The sequence below is a fragment of the Rhipicephalus sanguineus genome, chromosome 11 (assembly GCF_013339695.2).
Source record: "Rhipicephalus sanguineus isolate Rsan-2018 chromosome 11, BIME_Rsan_1.4, whole genome shotgun sequence".
In the NCBI taxonomy this organism is placed as follows: domain Eukaryota; kingdom Metazoa; phylum Arthropoda; class Arachnida; order Ixodida; family Ixodidae; genus Rhipicephalus; species Rhipicephalus sanguineus.
In genome coordinates, this window is record NC_051186.1 from 34,935,108 (window position 1) to 34,950,698 (window position 15,591).

Here is a 15,591-nt window from a genome sequence, read left to right on the forward strand (position 1 = left end):
CCCTGCACCCATCTAAATATGATTTCATGTCTTCGCGTATGTAATACACTATCGTCCTTGTTACACGTTTTGGTTTATAGCTATTGTGGTGCGCGCATGTGCGGTAAGTTTGCCTTGGGCTTATATACCGTAAAATGCCGAGCAAGCGCCCCCCCCCCCCCGCCTACGGTGAAGGATAATCCGACCAGATTTGGAGGGGGGGCGCTTGCTCGGTCCTGGACCGAAATTCAAGTTGGCGGCGGGAGAGCCGCTAAAAATAAAAAAAAGCCCGTACATGTTTATGATGAAATGCTTTATTTATTTACTGTTTTTATTTCCCCTCGTCACTGCCCCATTGAAGCAGCGACCGGTTTGACCAATATACGACTGGCCACATGACAACGGAATTTCATAAACAACATTAGATACGCATTCAGTGCACTCATTCTTGTGGTTCTTTTTACACAAGTGATGCTCATCTTGAAAAAGAAGTGACCGCAGGGGAGGAGGGGGAGGGGGCGCTTGCTCGGTCACTGGCGCCTATTTGAGATCTCCCGAAAAAGAGAGGGGGCCGCTTGCTCGGCATTATATATGCATCATATATGCATTGGCGTATGAAAGAATAACGCATTTATTAGTCAGCGCTTGTGTCATACGTTTCTCTCCTTCGTGGGTGTCTTGTGCGTTCGCGTTGTCATTTTAGCCTCAGGACTGTGATTCTGATTCAGCCGTCTCGTTTTTTCCCTCCTGTGGCGTAAGTCTACAAGAACCAAAGCGTCACCACTAGCTCGCGCCACGACAAGCCACGGGACGCTCTTATTTTTCCCTGCCCGACTGGCCACGAGTGGCGCGGTGCTACAACCCCAAAATGGAAAAGTAGCGTGGGTCGCCAGCAATACGACGCAAATGTAGCGCGGCCAACGATGAAGGATGGCCCGCGTCTCACATAATTTTAATTTCGCCACGTGTGGCGTCCCGTGCGTTTCACCCAACGCCGCATGGATTTGTATTCTGCCGTTAGCATCCTGGAGAACAAATGAGGCATGGCGTAGTTGTCTAAGGCAGCGAGCTGCGCAGGTTCGAAACCCCGGTCGAGCGCTTCGGAATTTTTTTCTTCTGAATTGTTTTTATTTATGGATTTTATTTACATATACATATCCGGGACATCACGGCGACGGCGAAAATCCGCCGATAGTATCCATATAATTGCTATTGCAAAACAAATATGAGCTCCGTCCAATAGCGCATTCTCATTTGCGTGACGTCAACTACTTCGCTAGTGTTTCAGATAGCTGACTTTCCCATACAGACACACGTTTGCGTCGCTGGGTTTAGGTTGGCAAATTTCATACAGATACGCTGCTCAACCAAACGTAATGCTTTAGGTAGTAACGACGACCCTTTCATGTATAGCCTTTCAGTAGTCCGTTTACGTGGGTCTGAAGCTCCAGCAGCTAAAGGTCTGATTTTTGATTTTGTAAATAGGCCCCTCCCAAACGGGAAGGGCCTCGCAAAAATTGGCCTATAGGCTCATTTGAGTGCCCCTCCCCACGGTAATCTTTAGTAAAAGGCGAAAGATTAATGCGAAATCATGAGGAGAGGCCTGAGCGAGTGACCCCAACACTCGCACGCCAAGGCACGGCACATACGACGGCCGTGCCAATAGAGCTAGCAGGCTTCACCATTTCACGCAATGTTTTATCACTTGCCCGCTGTGAAACTAAGTGCACATTGTATCTTCGAGCACAATTACTCAGCTAAACAATTTTCTTTAATTATAAATATCACTTAGGATCACTGAGCATGCTAATTTCTTGATTTGATGGTAGCAATAACAAACTAGTAAAATTTCAAAACGCAGATGCGGCAGTATCAGGACAAGCAACCCCAAGAGATGGCGCAAGCTTTCAACAAAATCTTTCGTAATTTCTTTTGTAGCGTGCACTGAATGCAAATGTTACATTTAGTCGCGACGACAATACTTGTCTAACATCTGTTTACTTTTTTTCTTGGAACTCCTTTGTTTTTTTTTCTGTTATGGTCACGTCATCACGTGCAGTGAGTTCATTGAGCATGGTGATCACTGTTCTCCGCCGGTTCAACCAGCTGGTTGTCAATGTTACCGGCAGTAAATTTAGTTCATTGTAGGTGCAAATGTGTAAGGTGTAGGTGTTCTCTCTTATCAAGATGAGAAACATGGAAACGAGGGCCACCGCAAGATCGAAGGGCTCGCTCCCGAAACATACGGCCTCTGAGGTTGGACAAAGCTGATTCATATTTCTTGAATGCCCTTCGAGATGGAGACCACGCCTACAATTACACAAGAACGCAGTGTAGATTGCATTGTAATGTTCGTTGCTTAAAATGTATTTAGTCGAAACTGCTTCGGACGTACGCTACAGGTCAAGCACACAGCCGATATAGCCACAGCGTCGAGGTTCAGCCATGAATGCACAAGGGGGCTGCGACGGTGGCTGCCTTCGGAGCTGGCCCGGCGGTTGCTTTGAGGCCGGCTCGTCATACGTTGGCGGGGCTCGGCCGTAGCGTAATGTGGTCGTCGACATTGCAGCAACAGAATGTGTCAGTGGGTGATCGAAGATACGTAAGCAAACAATGCATTCCTACAAAGACGCAATTTTGCGATGGTTGCGCAATTTTTTTGCGGGCCATCGTTTCCGTGCCCTAAAGAGCGCGGCATCGAATCTTCCGTTCGCGGACACGTACGAAAGTCACGTGACTTGCGCAGAAACGTCACGTATGACGTTGCTGGTAGAGCGGCACATGGCTGTTGTCTGTGATTCTGGCAGTAGTGATGCTGGTAAAAGCGAGAACTGCCAAGCACCACGGCGTAGGTTACTGGCACGACAGTGACAAGGGCCAACCGCTGACACTGGCAATATAGCGATACTCATGAAACGCCAGGCAGAACCTTTCTCTTTCACGGGACTCTTCCGCATCTGACTACGCCCCTGCTGCGTTCTTTAGGGTACGTAAACTCGGGGCTCCGTAGGTAGATTTAGAATAGGGTACGCAAAGCTTTGCGTTAGCCTTTGTCGCCACTGCTCATGCGTCATACGTTATTTTGAACGAAGAAACAGCGCTAGAAGTGTTTGTGTCCTCTCGTCTTCGTCCTGTTCTGGCGCTGTTTCTTCGCACAAAATCAGCATGTACCTACCAGCCCAATTCAAGACGCTAACAGAGTCATGCGATATCCTTTTGTGCACCCACGTTAAGTAACGAAAATAGGCAATTTTAGAATGGGGTATGCAAAGCTTTGCGTTAGCCTTTGTCGCCACTGCGCATGCGCCATACGCTATCCTTTCACGTATACCCACGCTAAGTGACGGATATAGCGTATCGTACCCAACGAACGCTATTTCTGCGTTCGCTATTCTGTCTATCGCCACAGGCAAGGTAATAGAAGAATGAAGCAACAGAAGAGATAAGATGGGAACAGCAAACGCTACTGAGGCGCCATGCTTTCTTCGATCGGCGGCAGAGCACCCTCGCTCGTCAGAGCTTCGATGTCGTCCTCCATGTCACTCGGCAAAAAGTTCGGATCGTAGCGGCGCAGCGGGATCCCGTCTCGGCCGACGAGGAACTTCTCGAAGTTCCAGCGGATGTCTGCGCTGTCTTGGGGCGAGTAGAACAGATTGTCCTTGGCCCGAAACTGGGACACCGGTGACGGACAGCGACTCTGCGACAGTCACACATACACAGATGAGTTATTCATATAGTGTTTCGTTAAAGCCTGTTGTCCTTAAAGGAACAAAATTGGGCTGGCTATCCCATAATTGAGAGTAGGTGTAAGCATGGAATATTCATCGGTAAAGCAGATTGATTGGAGATTATACATGCCTTGCACGTTACGTCACAGACAGGTTCTCTGCACTGGGTCCCCAACATGGCGGCTACCGTGACTTTTTTTATCTCATTAGAGCGTGTCAGTGCACAGGAGGACACCCATTCGTTCGGTCCCCGCGTTCTTTTGTGCTCTCCCCGCTTTATTTTGTTCGCCAGCCCCGCCAAGGGGGAACACAAAGGAACTCGAGGGTTTTGGTGTGAAAGATGCTTGGGGGCACCGGCACTAATCTGATGGCGAACCATCACCGTGCTCGGCGCGTTCGAGCAAAAGCTCACGGAGTCTCTCAACCCGCTGGGACCCCAAGATGTCGGGCACGGTGCACGTGCATGTACGCAAGGGCACATCCCAACAAACTACACGCCACTACACTGTACACTCGTCCACATAAACGCCATTGTTTGCTGTCACTGTGCGAGGAAACCATGGGCTTTGCCTAGCTGCCTGGTGCGCCCAAGGAGGTTATTTTAACCTCCTTGGGTGCGCCCCATGCATCGTGGCGCCATCTATTGACGAATGCGGCAACCCGCACCGCGAAATCGCTGCCTCCAACATTACCTCTGACAGTGCGCCGTTTACACGCCCACCGCTAACCTTCAAAGGAGCACAGGCGTTGAAAAGCGCGCTGGCGTTTAAAAGAGCAGGTGTATGGTCCCCATCTGCCTATGGAACGTCGATATTGTAAGTGATAAATAATATTTCAGCGTACAAGAAGGTAAACATTCAGCGATGATGTGAACAAACATCAAGAAAAACTGTGAAGCAATATATTTTGTAACTTGTTTGGACCGTACCTATGATATGTAATGCGGTCCTGTACGAAGGTTTGATTGCCAAAGGTGTGGGCTGATTTCCCAGATGTCTAGTTGTGATGCCTTCATAACGGAGCTAAGTCACAATTTTCGCTGCCGAGATTTTCAGCCAAGCTCAATGATTGGGTGCTGAAATATGAAAACATAACCTTCATGTCATTCAGCGGAAAATTAATGCGTTTTTCACAATCTGCGACGTCTAGCGGCCGCGCCGTGAACTAGAGGAGATGGTGTTAACCTCACCGGAAACGGGCGTGCCAACAAAGCCAGCCGTCTCCCGCGTCTCTCAACCTGCTCAGCGCCCTCTACGGTTCCTAGAACCACTACAAACGGCACCGTCAGGGAACAATGCTCCCGGGTGGAGAGTAAGGACACTAAAGAGGGGGGAAGCCTTTGTGGCATGGGTGAATAAGATATAAAGGATAGGTGGAGGGAGGGAAGCACTGGACAAAACACGTGCACGGTTCATCCGCCGCGGTGACAAGTGACGTCACGGCTCGCGTTGGAGTGCAGCTGCCGCACTATGGTGGCTAGCCGCACGCTGACAATCCTCCAAAGAATACAGCAAACTGTTCAAAAATATGGAAAATAGGCTCTGTTTATTGGAACAGTTGTGTCTTCCAAGCAGAATTTCGATGTTTTCGTCATTTTCCCCCCTGATTTTTGTTCAGTATCGCTTTAAGAAAGTCCCTAAAATTTCCGTTTAGGACACTAAACACTTGTGGTAAGGCTTTAGGACGTTTAGTGGACTTTTTAGTGTCCTAAACACTAGTGCCCTAAGCTGTCCACTAAACGAAATCTTCTGTCCCGATTTGATTCAAAACCCTAAGCACTTTTGCTCATGGAAAGATCTACTCATGCGCTGTCGCTCACCTTAAGGAACTCGAAGAGCGGGTGCTGCGTTTCTCCGTTGACATCTAACTTCTGGACAAGAGGGAAGTTCGGTACGTAGTCGTTTCCGGGTCTCACGTAACGGATTCCGGCGAGGATCTCTTCACCCGAACCACCAGGCTCTTGCTGCCAGGTCCAGAAAACAGGAAGTAGACAAACGAAAAAGCGGGAAAATGAATATATTGTTTGCCAAAAGGACCTTATACAGTGAAACCTCGTTGCTTGTCTGGGACGCTATTGAGGCAGTTTGGGATTTGGGAACGTTGGCAATCCATTTTGAGGAAAACTAAAAGCGCACGGAAACGCGGACGAAAAAAGGCACATATATATACACACACAAACGCTTGTCGTCTGGGACGACATCAGGAGCGTGAAAAACTTTTATTTATTTATTTATTTATTTATTTATTTGTTTGTTTGTTTGTTTGTTGTGGTGACTATATTCGTCCAAATGTTTTGGAACTTCAATAAAACATAAAACAATAAAACACAAGGAAGAGATGAGACAAGCACTGGCGCTGACTAAAAAAAATGCTTTGTTCTTCTTGCAACAACGAGCCGTCCATGCGCACGCATATATAACGAATAATCCACAAATGATATCAGGGATAGTTACCAAATACACGCGCACATGAATCCCTATTCTAATGGATACAAGGTCAAGACAGCGTTCAGTGCATTCTTCTCACCCAAAAAAATCCATTGGAGTAGACGGTACATGCACGACTGCATCGGCTACAAAGGTGTACGATGAAAAAAAAAAGTAGCATAATAACATTACAAAAATACAATTCAAACCAGAAAAATGACAATGTCTGTACTACTGCGAGTGCAACACCCCAATAGTTAAACCCTTATAAAAGTGGAAACATTTAAGCTGTATCTAATTGAAGAACCGTTTTGAAGGAAAGGGAAAGGTCACTCTGCATGTTTAACTTTAAGCTGGACAGTTGCTATGACCTGCACAAACTAGCGAGAATTTTTAGTCCGATATCAGCAGATTAGATTTAGAAACTGATAATCAACATGACCGATGTCTCGTTCATGAAGTCCACAGGTGGCTTGCACGTCTTGTTGGTTATCTGTAGTTAAACTCAAAAACAGTGTGAAAGACAAGGACAGTTTTGTAGATGATCCTGTCCTTGTCCTTCACGCTGTTTCTGGGTTTAACCAACTCGTTTTTGTTATTCGCTGCGGCATGTACATTTTGTTTGTGGCCCACGTAGGCTTAATTGAGTTTGTTCTGCCCTTGAAGCAGATAGGGATCTGTTAAAGTGAGCTCAAAAGTACACAGAGATACACCGCGATACGTTTTCTGCATACTTTGTGCAGGCGGACGTACCTATTTCTTTGTCAGTTCTACCTAATTTCAACTGTATGCGCGTGGAAGACATTTGTCATATTTTTGCACAGTTTTACAGGTAATGTGTACTATCATTTCTTTCTTCGTGTCATTCACGTGTCTAGATTGAGCATTTTGCTGCACGCAACAGAACCATGCTCGCTCTGCTGAACTCGTTGCAGCTGAGATGCTGTACGCACGGAATGAGACGAGATGCCATGTACAATATGGGCCACGGAATAACGGACCACGCGAGCGCGTGGCGAAATGGCCGTCTGCTGTCGAGAGCATTGCTCTGTCTATTGCACGGCAAGAACAATGCTCTCGACAGCAGACAGCTCGCCACCAGACGGCGCAGACGGCGATTTTACCACGCGCTGTCGTGGTCCGTGTTATTTTGCAGTCGACTGTACAAAGCATCTCGAAGCATCTGGATACGAAGTAATATTCCGCGCGCTGGTCTTCTACGTCGGAGGACTCGCTTTCGCTGCGACGACCATATAGCCAAGCCTTCATGGTGAAAATAAGTAAAGTTTTTAGATAAAAGAAAAGATAGCATAGAATATCTCTCGAATACCTGAGGGTGTGTCGAGGCTGAACAAAAAGGAAAAATAAATCTTCATTTGTCTTTCATAGGAATCGTTCATAACACGAAAGTGAATGCTCATATACTTCTGTATGAGTAGTTTTGCTTAATCCAACATACACGGAGTTTTCAATTGCCAGGTCGCGTAACTCAGTAAAGTATATCTTTTCTGAGTGTCCTTCTGAGCTACTCAGGCGTCCTTTTATTGACGTCACATCCGTGACGGAAATGAAATTCCTGGTGGAACCCAGCGTAAAACACTCTTTTCTGCAAGAAAAAACAATGCTACTCGAACGTGCATGCTACCAAGCGATTGTGTTTTGGTGTGAGAGGGCGACTTGAATGATTTACAGGAATTGTTAACCTGGTTGATGGACTCCGTTACTCGTACATTTGTTGGTTGATAACACTGATATATACAGTCGAGATCCTGGTGTCTCTGCTTGTTTTACAGTGGACTATAGTAAAATATTTCGTTTTACGTTTTTTCAGCTGCACATTTTTGGCCGTGATTTCTATCGAAAGCGCATAAACCAGCATCTCCAAGTGTTGATACCAGCATGAAGATGTTTTCTTAAAAGTGCATGGCCGCCGGGAAGAAAACAATCGGACCTCAGCAAAATGAACGGCAGACACCGCACGCTCAGATAGATAATGCTAATGCGAATATTTTGAATTATCACTTTTTGTGTTTTTTTGCATCCAATTATGGTCAGAGCGCTGTAAACCTTATAAAAATAGTGAAAAGCGACAGAACGCCGGATAAAGCTTAATATGCACGTTAAAGGGACACTAAAGTGAACCACTGAATCTGTTTATATTGATAAATTGTACTCTGAGTACTCTAATGCCGTTAATTTCACCATCATAGACTTATGAATGGAGGAGAAAATCAAGGTCTAAGTTTCATTTTAAATTTCGAGCCGAAATCGCCGCACGTGACATCACGAATTTCAAAGTGTATTTTTCGTATTTTGGCGACATTGGTTAAACTCAATTTCTTGAAACTTAGTATGGTAAGTCTATGGCCCCCTCAGAGGCCAGCGTACATTTTAATTTTTACGGATTAGGAACTACGTGGGACCTATAGCAGATGTCATCAAAATCACATCGCTTGGTGCGAGAATTTCAATGTGGCGTCGCCACCCGCACTTTCTTTATGCGCGTTTTCTCTTTTACCAAGCATCTTCTCGCAGCAAGAGTGGTGATGTTGGTATCATGAATCGTGATCATCATCAGCCTGTCTACGCCCACTGCAGCGCAAAGGCCTCTTCCATGTTCCGCCGATCAACCCGGTCCTGTGCTTTCTGCTGCCACGTTATACCTACAAACTTCTTAATCTCATCTACCCACCTAATTTTCTGTCTTCCCCTCACGCGTTTGCCCTCTCTTGGAATCCAGTCAGTTACCCTTAATGACCACCGGTTATCCTGCCGACGTGCTACGTGCCCGGCCCATATCCATTTCTTCTTCTTAATTTCAACTATGATATCCTTAACCCCCGTTTGTTCCCTGACCCACTCTGCTCTCTTCCTGTCTCTTAAGGTTACACCTATCATTTTCCTTTCCATCGCTCGCTGCGTCGTCCTCAATTTAAGTTGAACCCTCTTTGTAAGTCTCCAGGTTTCTGCTCCGTAGGTAAGTACCGGTAAAATGCAGCTGTTATATACCTTCCTCTTGAGGGATAGTGGTAGATTACCATTCATGATTTGATAATGCTTGCCGAATGAGCCCCAACCCATCCTTATTCTTCTAGTTATTTCACTCTCATGGTTCGGCTCCGCGGTTACTACCTGTCCTAAGTAGACGTACTCCTTTACAACTTCCAGTGTCTCGCCACCTATCGCAAAGCGCTGTTCTCTGCCAAGATTGTTCCACATTACTTTAGTTTTATGCATATTAATTTTCAGACCTACTCTTCTACTTTCCGTATCCAGTTCAGTAATCATGAGCTGTAATTCGCCTCCCGCGTTACTCATCAGTGCAATGTCATCAGCGACACTGCAGCAGGCACTGCGGAATCAGGGCATCGACGAAGCCTATATAAACATAATGGAATAAATCTACAGCAGATCCACAGCCACTATAGTCCTCCATAAAGAAAGCGACAGAATCCCAATAAAGAAGGGCGTACGGCAGGGAGACACGATCTCTCCAATGCTATTCACCGCGTGTTTACAGGAGGTTTTCAGGGCCCTAGATTGGGAAGAATTAGGGATAAGAGTTAATGGAGAGTATCTCAGTAACCTGCGATTCGCTGATGACATGAATCGTGATAGAGTAATTTAATAATATGGGGGAAATCGTTCGTATATTTAGTGTCTCTTTAAAGAACCCCAGATGGTCGAAATTTCCGGAGCCCTCTTCTACGGCGTGCATAATGATAATGTGGTTTGGGCACGTAAAACCCAAGATATTATTATTGTAAAGCCTAATATGCTTACTGTATCTACGAACACACCTATTTTTCGGCACTCAGGAAGTGGATAATGCCACGTGATGTTTGTATGGTGGCCTCTGCGGACGCGCCCTCTTTATCATTCGCGGTGTCAGTTATGCGCACAACTATGCGCCCATATGATGAAGTGAATGACGCTATCGTTTGCTGTTTATGTATCCTTTCGCTGGAGGTCTTGATAAGAAACGGCAAACACATTCCGTGCCTTGTATAAACAGCACGCGATAGCGAGCCGCAGAATTCTTTGCCTCCACCAAGCCACAGCTGCGTCTGTTGACGCTACCGTCGTGAGGCTGGGGCACTTGTTGTACGGGTAAAGTCAGAGGTGCGCGAATATTGCAAATTTCCAATACCAATATAATATTTTCCTTATTCGAAGCACATGCGATTCGAAAAAAAAAAATGCGTATTAAAATTTTCTAATAATAATATCTGGGGTTTTACATGCCAGAACCATGATACGGTTATGAGCATAGGCGTGCACAGGGTTTTTAACTATAGGGGGGGCCAAGTTTCACCGCAGCGGGGTTATCCGGGCGTATAAGGAAGAGCTTTTTCTGTCGTTTGGGTTTTTGCGCGGCCGTGGGCGGTCGGCTCTCCGGGTGGTCCTTAGGAACGATACCACGGCTCGCTCCTGCGGGCTCCCATGGTGAGTCGAACGTCGGCGACGCTGCATTCGCGGTATATTGGATGTGTTATGTTGTTTGTGTGTCATATTGACATTGTATTGGGTTATTTGGCATGTCGCTATGTAAAAAATGTAACTTATGTAAAAGCTTTTAAGAAATACCCACGTGTTCGTTGCACTACGATCTACTGTGTCTATGTGTTCCGGGAGCGGCTCTTTTCGAGACCCCACAAGGTGGGAAGTAGAGTTCTTCGAATGCAACATCGGGGGTCTTCGGCCGACGTTATTGTAAAAAATCATGCGTGGCCATAACTGTGCACATCAGGTGGCCTTCGCTACAGTGACACAAACAGTTATGACCGATGGATACATGACAACACATTCCACAAGACACTTCTTCACTTCATACACAACACCGGCCTAACGGCGCGCATTTAATACAAATATACACAACAAATATTATGCCTAAGGGCAAGCCTATGTCGCAAATTGAAAAAAAAAAGAATGATGCGACAGGTCCGATTCAGTAAAGTTATGGGGCAGAACTGGCGCCCCCTTTTAGATTATAGGGGTGGGGGAATTTCGGTACTGTGTATAGTACTACCTGTCATAGTTTCGAAATTTTCCTTGGCATCGCCATCGCGCGCTATTGCATGGCCGCGCGAGAGAGAGCCGGGATTTCCACAGCGCTTTATTAACCTGAAAGAAAAAGCCTTGCAGTGTATACCTTTAACCAACATATACTCTGCCATCGCATTAATTTTTTTTAGCGGCGGCGAACTTGAGGAGGTGCGAATTTGTACATCGCGGTTACTGCATACTACATGTAGTTCAGTGCATAGTTATGCTGATGCTCCCGGCAATTAGCGATGGTCTGCTGTACTCATTAAGAAGTACGCATGACGCGCGCATTAGCTTCCGACTCCGTTCCAGCTTTATTTGCCACACATCCATGCGACAGGAGCCTTTTAAGGTTTATTCTGTGGCAATCTTGCTAACAGCATATGTTGTACTTTCGCTTTGTTTAAACAGACGCCATACCATAGCTATCAAGAACGTTGCCTAAACAATATATAAATGTTCGGAATAAGAAACGACTCTGTGCAAGCGCTACATTGCGTCCTTCAACCCTATAGTTACAAGGGAAAAAGCATTTGGCACTTTCAGATGTGTTGTAACGGCGCGTGGGAGCGCTTACTTTTGGAACGTGTATAGCAGATAATTTTTCTGGAGGTTGTAATGTGTGAAGTTTAGTTCTATTAATTTATTTTAGAAGATTAATAAAAAGTGCCGTTATTTCCGGTTTTGCAACTTTTTTAAGGACACACCCATATTCGGTATTCGATTCGATATTCGAAGGCAGCTTTTTGCCTCATTCGTATTCGAAAATTTCAATATTCTCCTACCCCGGCAATGAAGTTGTTACCTCCCAGACAGTCTTTGGGTTTAGGCTCTACTAGTCATAAGGTTACGTGACAATAAACGTTTTAACGTTACAATGCAGTGGCAGATTCCGTGCCCATGATTGCTGCAAGCAGCTGCAACAGTGAAGCGTAAAAGAGCAAAAGTGCACAACACACACTAATTTTTAATGAGCAACTCAATTATACGTGACCTTACTGATTCATGACGTCAACGCACGTTTCTTTGTGTAGTGTCGTCACAATATATATATTGAAATACGTGTCACTTTTGAATGTTAACTTTGAAGATGCGTGTTAGCATCTTAAACTACACCTATATGCTGTTTTTCCTTTCGCACATTCAGGAGTACAGAGTTTTGGGATAGTTGATTGTTCGCAGTAATTGAAGTCATAGCGTCGGAATGACGGGGACGAGGAGCACGACAGGGCGTGCGCTATCAAATGATTTCACATCAGAAGGCCGTATGTTACTTATACTGACAGCAAGAATAAACAGCAGGGATTACCGTACGCGCGTAGCACCATTCCAATACGCTTAAGCTTGCTTCCAATCCACTTAAGAACACTCAACGGGGCGCTGACGCAGTTAGCGCCTTCTTTCGCAATCAAGCTTACTTCCATTTCCCGCGTATCCTTATCATTATTCGTAACCATGACGGCAGATTCCTTAAACAGTGGCTCACACCCGCAGTTATCGCAGTGCACTGAAACGTTAGTGCCTCTGTTAGATTTTTGCCTATGCTCCCTTAATCTTTCATTGCGGCATCTGCCGGTCTGCCCAATGTAGTCGATGGCTTTATGACAATGAGATCAGTCCGACGTTATCGGCATTCAAACGAGTGTCGTGCTTAGATCTCGGGCACATCTGTGTTCTTTCAGGATGAGTCTCGCTACAGTACGGCTGCGTTCGGCGTATGAAATCACGTGGTTTTCCCGTTTACAAGCGAAAAATTAAAAAGGCATATATTCCGCGGGTTCTTCTGCGGAGAAACAGCTGGGGCCCCTCCAACACACACACCACAAACATCACACCACACACACACACACACACACACCACACACATACCACCACTCACACACACATATTAGGTATATATGACTATAATAGGTCTGTTTAGGCTCTACTAGTCATAAGGCTACGTGACAATAAACGTTTTAACGTTACAATATAGCTATCAAAGCGGAAAATTGGGCAAGCTGGTACGGTTTTACCTTGAGGAAAAATTTGAAGCAGCTTCACTGACTCAACGTCGCGAAGACTGGTTAAACAGCGGAGATGGTGGCATTATTTCATCGCTTGACTTTTTTCTATAGTAGTTTTGCCGCAATCTACACTGCTTAATCAGTCTTCCCGACGTTAAGTCAGTGAAGCTGCTTCAAATTGGAAGTTCATAACGTTTGGTGCACCGGAGGTCAGTAGTGGAGCCTGCCCAATTCCAGCGGCAGATATAGGAGCTGCTTGGCACATACCGGCACAATACTGTAGTTGTTTTGTAACCTTCGCTTTATTATGTCCCAGCTTCGTGCTCTAGGCTTGTGATAGACAGCTTCCTCATTTTTAATGGACTCGAGGTCAGTAGTGGAGCTTGCCCAATGTCTGTGGCACATACCCACTAGGAGCTGCTCGCCACATGCCGGCTGGGCTTGTTATAGACAACTTCTTCATTTTTCGTGGACCCGAGGTGAGCTGTGGGGCTTTGCCCAATATCCGTGGCACATACTCGCTAGGATCTGCGCAGGAATTGAGGCTCCGCAGGGCTTAACCTCGACCTTAAACAGCTGCGTTGTTAAGGGAGCACGAAGCTGGGACATTATAGTGAAGATTAGAAAACAACAGCATTATGTCATGTTTCCTACGCTCGAGTATTCGTCTTTCTCGTTTTCTTTTTTTTTAATTTAAGATAAGGCGAGTAGCGCACCTTTCCAAACTGGTTGCAAGGAAAGCCGATGACAGTGAAGTTTCTGTCCCTGAACCTGGACTGGAGTGCATTCAGTTCCCAGTAGGTCCAGGTCAGGGCTCAGTACGTGGCCACGTTCACCAGCAGGAGCACGTGACCGCGATACTGCTCCAGGTTCACGGTGTCGTTGCCCACGACCTCGGGGAACTCGAACTGGTAGAGCAGCGACGAGGCGACGTCACCTTTCGCTCTCGACCTCCGGTCGTCGTAACAGTCGATCTTTCGCGGCTCTTTCTCGGCGGCGGTCAACGCAGCTCCGCAGGCGCATATGAGCGCCAGCGCGAGCGAGGATCGCGCCAGCATTCTCTTCACTGCTGCAGTCACAGCGCGACTCAGCTGCGGATCAAGCAGCGTCAAGCTGCGGTTTTACATGCGCCGTGGGTGGGGGCTTTCCCTTCTCCCCGCGTCCAGAACGGAAAAGCGGAGAGGAAGCTTTTAGCAGAACGTTGCATCTGTCACGCTGAATGACAAAACGGATGGGAGTTGTCAGAAGAAGCAGACAGATAAGCAAAAACGGTTCATTCTTGCGTTTATTCAATCTAAGCTTGTTATAACTCACAGATTTCAATGGCGGCAACGTACGCAAAAAACCCGGCGCCGGAGAGCGTATATGCGGCCCTCGAAGGTGCGTCGGTCGCATGCATATTGTATGTGCTATTTTGCAATAATTGATGTTCTCTCGATCGTGGGCTTGCCGGCGATCAGCCGTTTCTGATGCATGGTATTCTGAACATTTATATGGGTCACTTGTCATGACACGTTGCCGCATTTCATTGTTGCCTGGATATATGAACGCATGACCGTCGTTGTAGTTTGTAACAAATGAAGCGTTGCGATGCTAAACACCCGCTTGACCGGCTGAACACCCCCTCTGACTTCGCCTTTGACCCATGATGCTAGAGATAGAGACAATATGATAGAGAGACCAGATAAGTATTGGTGACGAGCAGTCATGCACAATTAGCTATGAAGCGATGAGTTACTCCGTAGACTGTGAGTAGAACTTGGACAGATATGTGCGTGTGTGAACGTTCTATTGCAAAGTGAACTCCTGCAAGCGAACTGTCTACTGCCATGTTATTTGCTGTGTTTCAGTTTGCTATATGTTTTTTTCTGCATTAATGTTTCGTTTTTGGGTAATTCTTCTTTTTTTATTTTTTGTTGTTGTTGCAGAACTTAGATAAATGGAGTATTGCCGAGGCAGTATAAACTTCAACCTCTCGACATCAAGCAAGTTAAAGCAGAACAGAACATATGAGCGACGCGTGACGGTCGTGTTTCCATTCCCATTACCGATAGGCAGCATGGACGTTGAGCAGCAGGACGCACACGACTACCTAACAAACCCAATACGTCTTCAGTTAATATATAAGGTGTCGTACTATAGAAATACTTTTAATTACACCTCACGATAGCGGTTTCTGTGCTTGAAAATTACCATTCGCGTGCGCAGGATGCTCCACTATGGAGGTGGGGGGGGGGGGGGGGGCGAGGCGTCACACCTCTACCTAGCCCCTCCCCCCTTTTCCGTTGGTAGAGCCTGTGAGGAAACAAGCTTCGCAATGTACGCAAATATGAAAATGAGCGATGACGTGCTTGTCACAACAGCCTGCCTTTGGTCCCGGGCTTTTCTTGGGTAAAATTGCAAATG

The 15,591-nt window shown here is 46.3% G+C and overlaps 1 non-coding gene and 1 pseudogene across 1 annotated transcript; both read right to left on the bottom strand.

The window, feature by feature from the left end:
- Nucleotides 1-1,464: 1,464 nt before the first annotated feature.
- On the bottom strand, nucleotides 1,465-1,590 carry LOC119375723 (U5 spliceosomal RNA). Its single transcript, XR_005180455.1, has one exon. It is a non-coding gene; the product is annotated as a U5 spliceosomal RNA (small nuclear RNA).
- A 731-nt stretch (nucleotides 1,591-2,321) lies between these two features.
- Nucleotides 2,322-14,264, bottom strand: LOC119373583 (glutathione peroxidase-like; annotated as a pseudogene).
- Nucleotides 14,265-15,591: the final 1,327 nt, after the last annotated feature.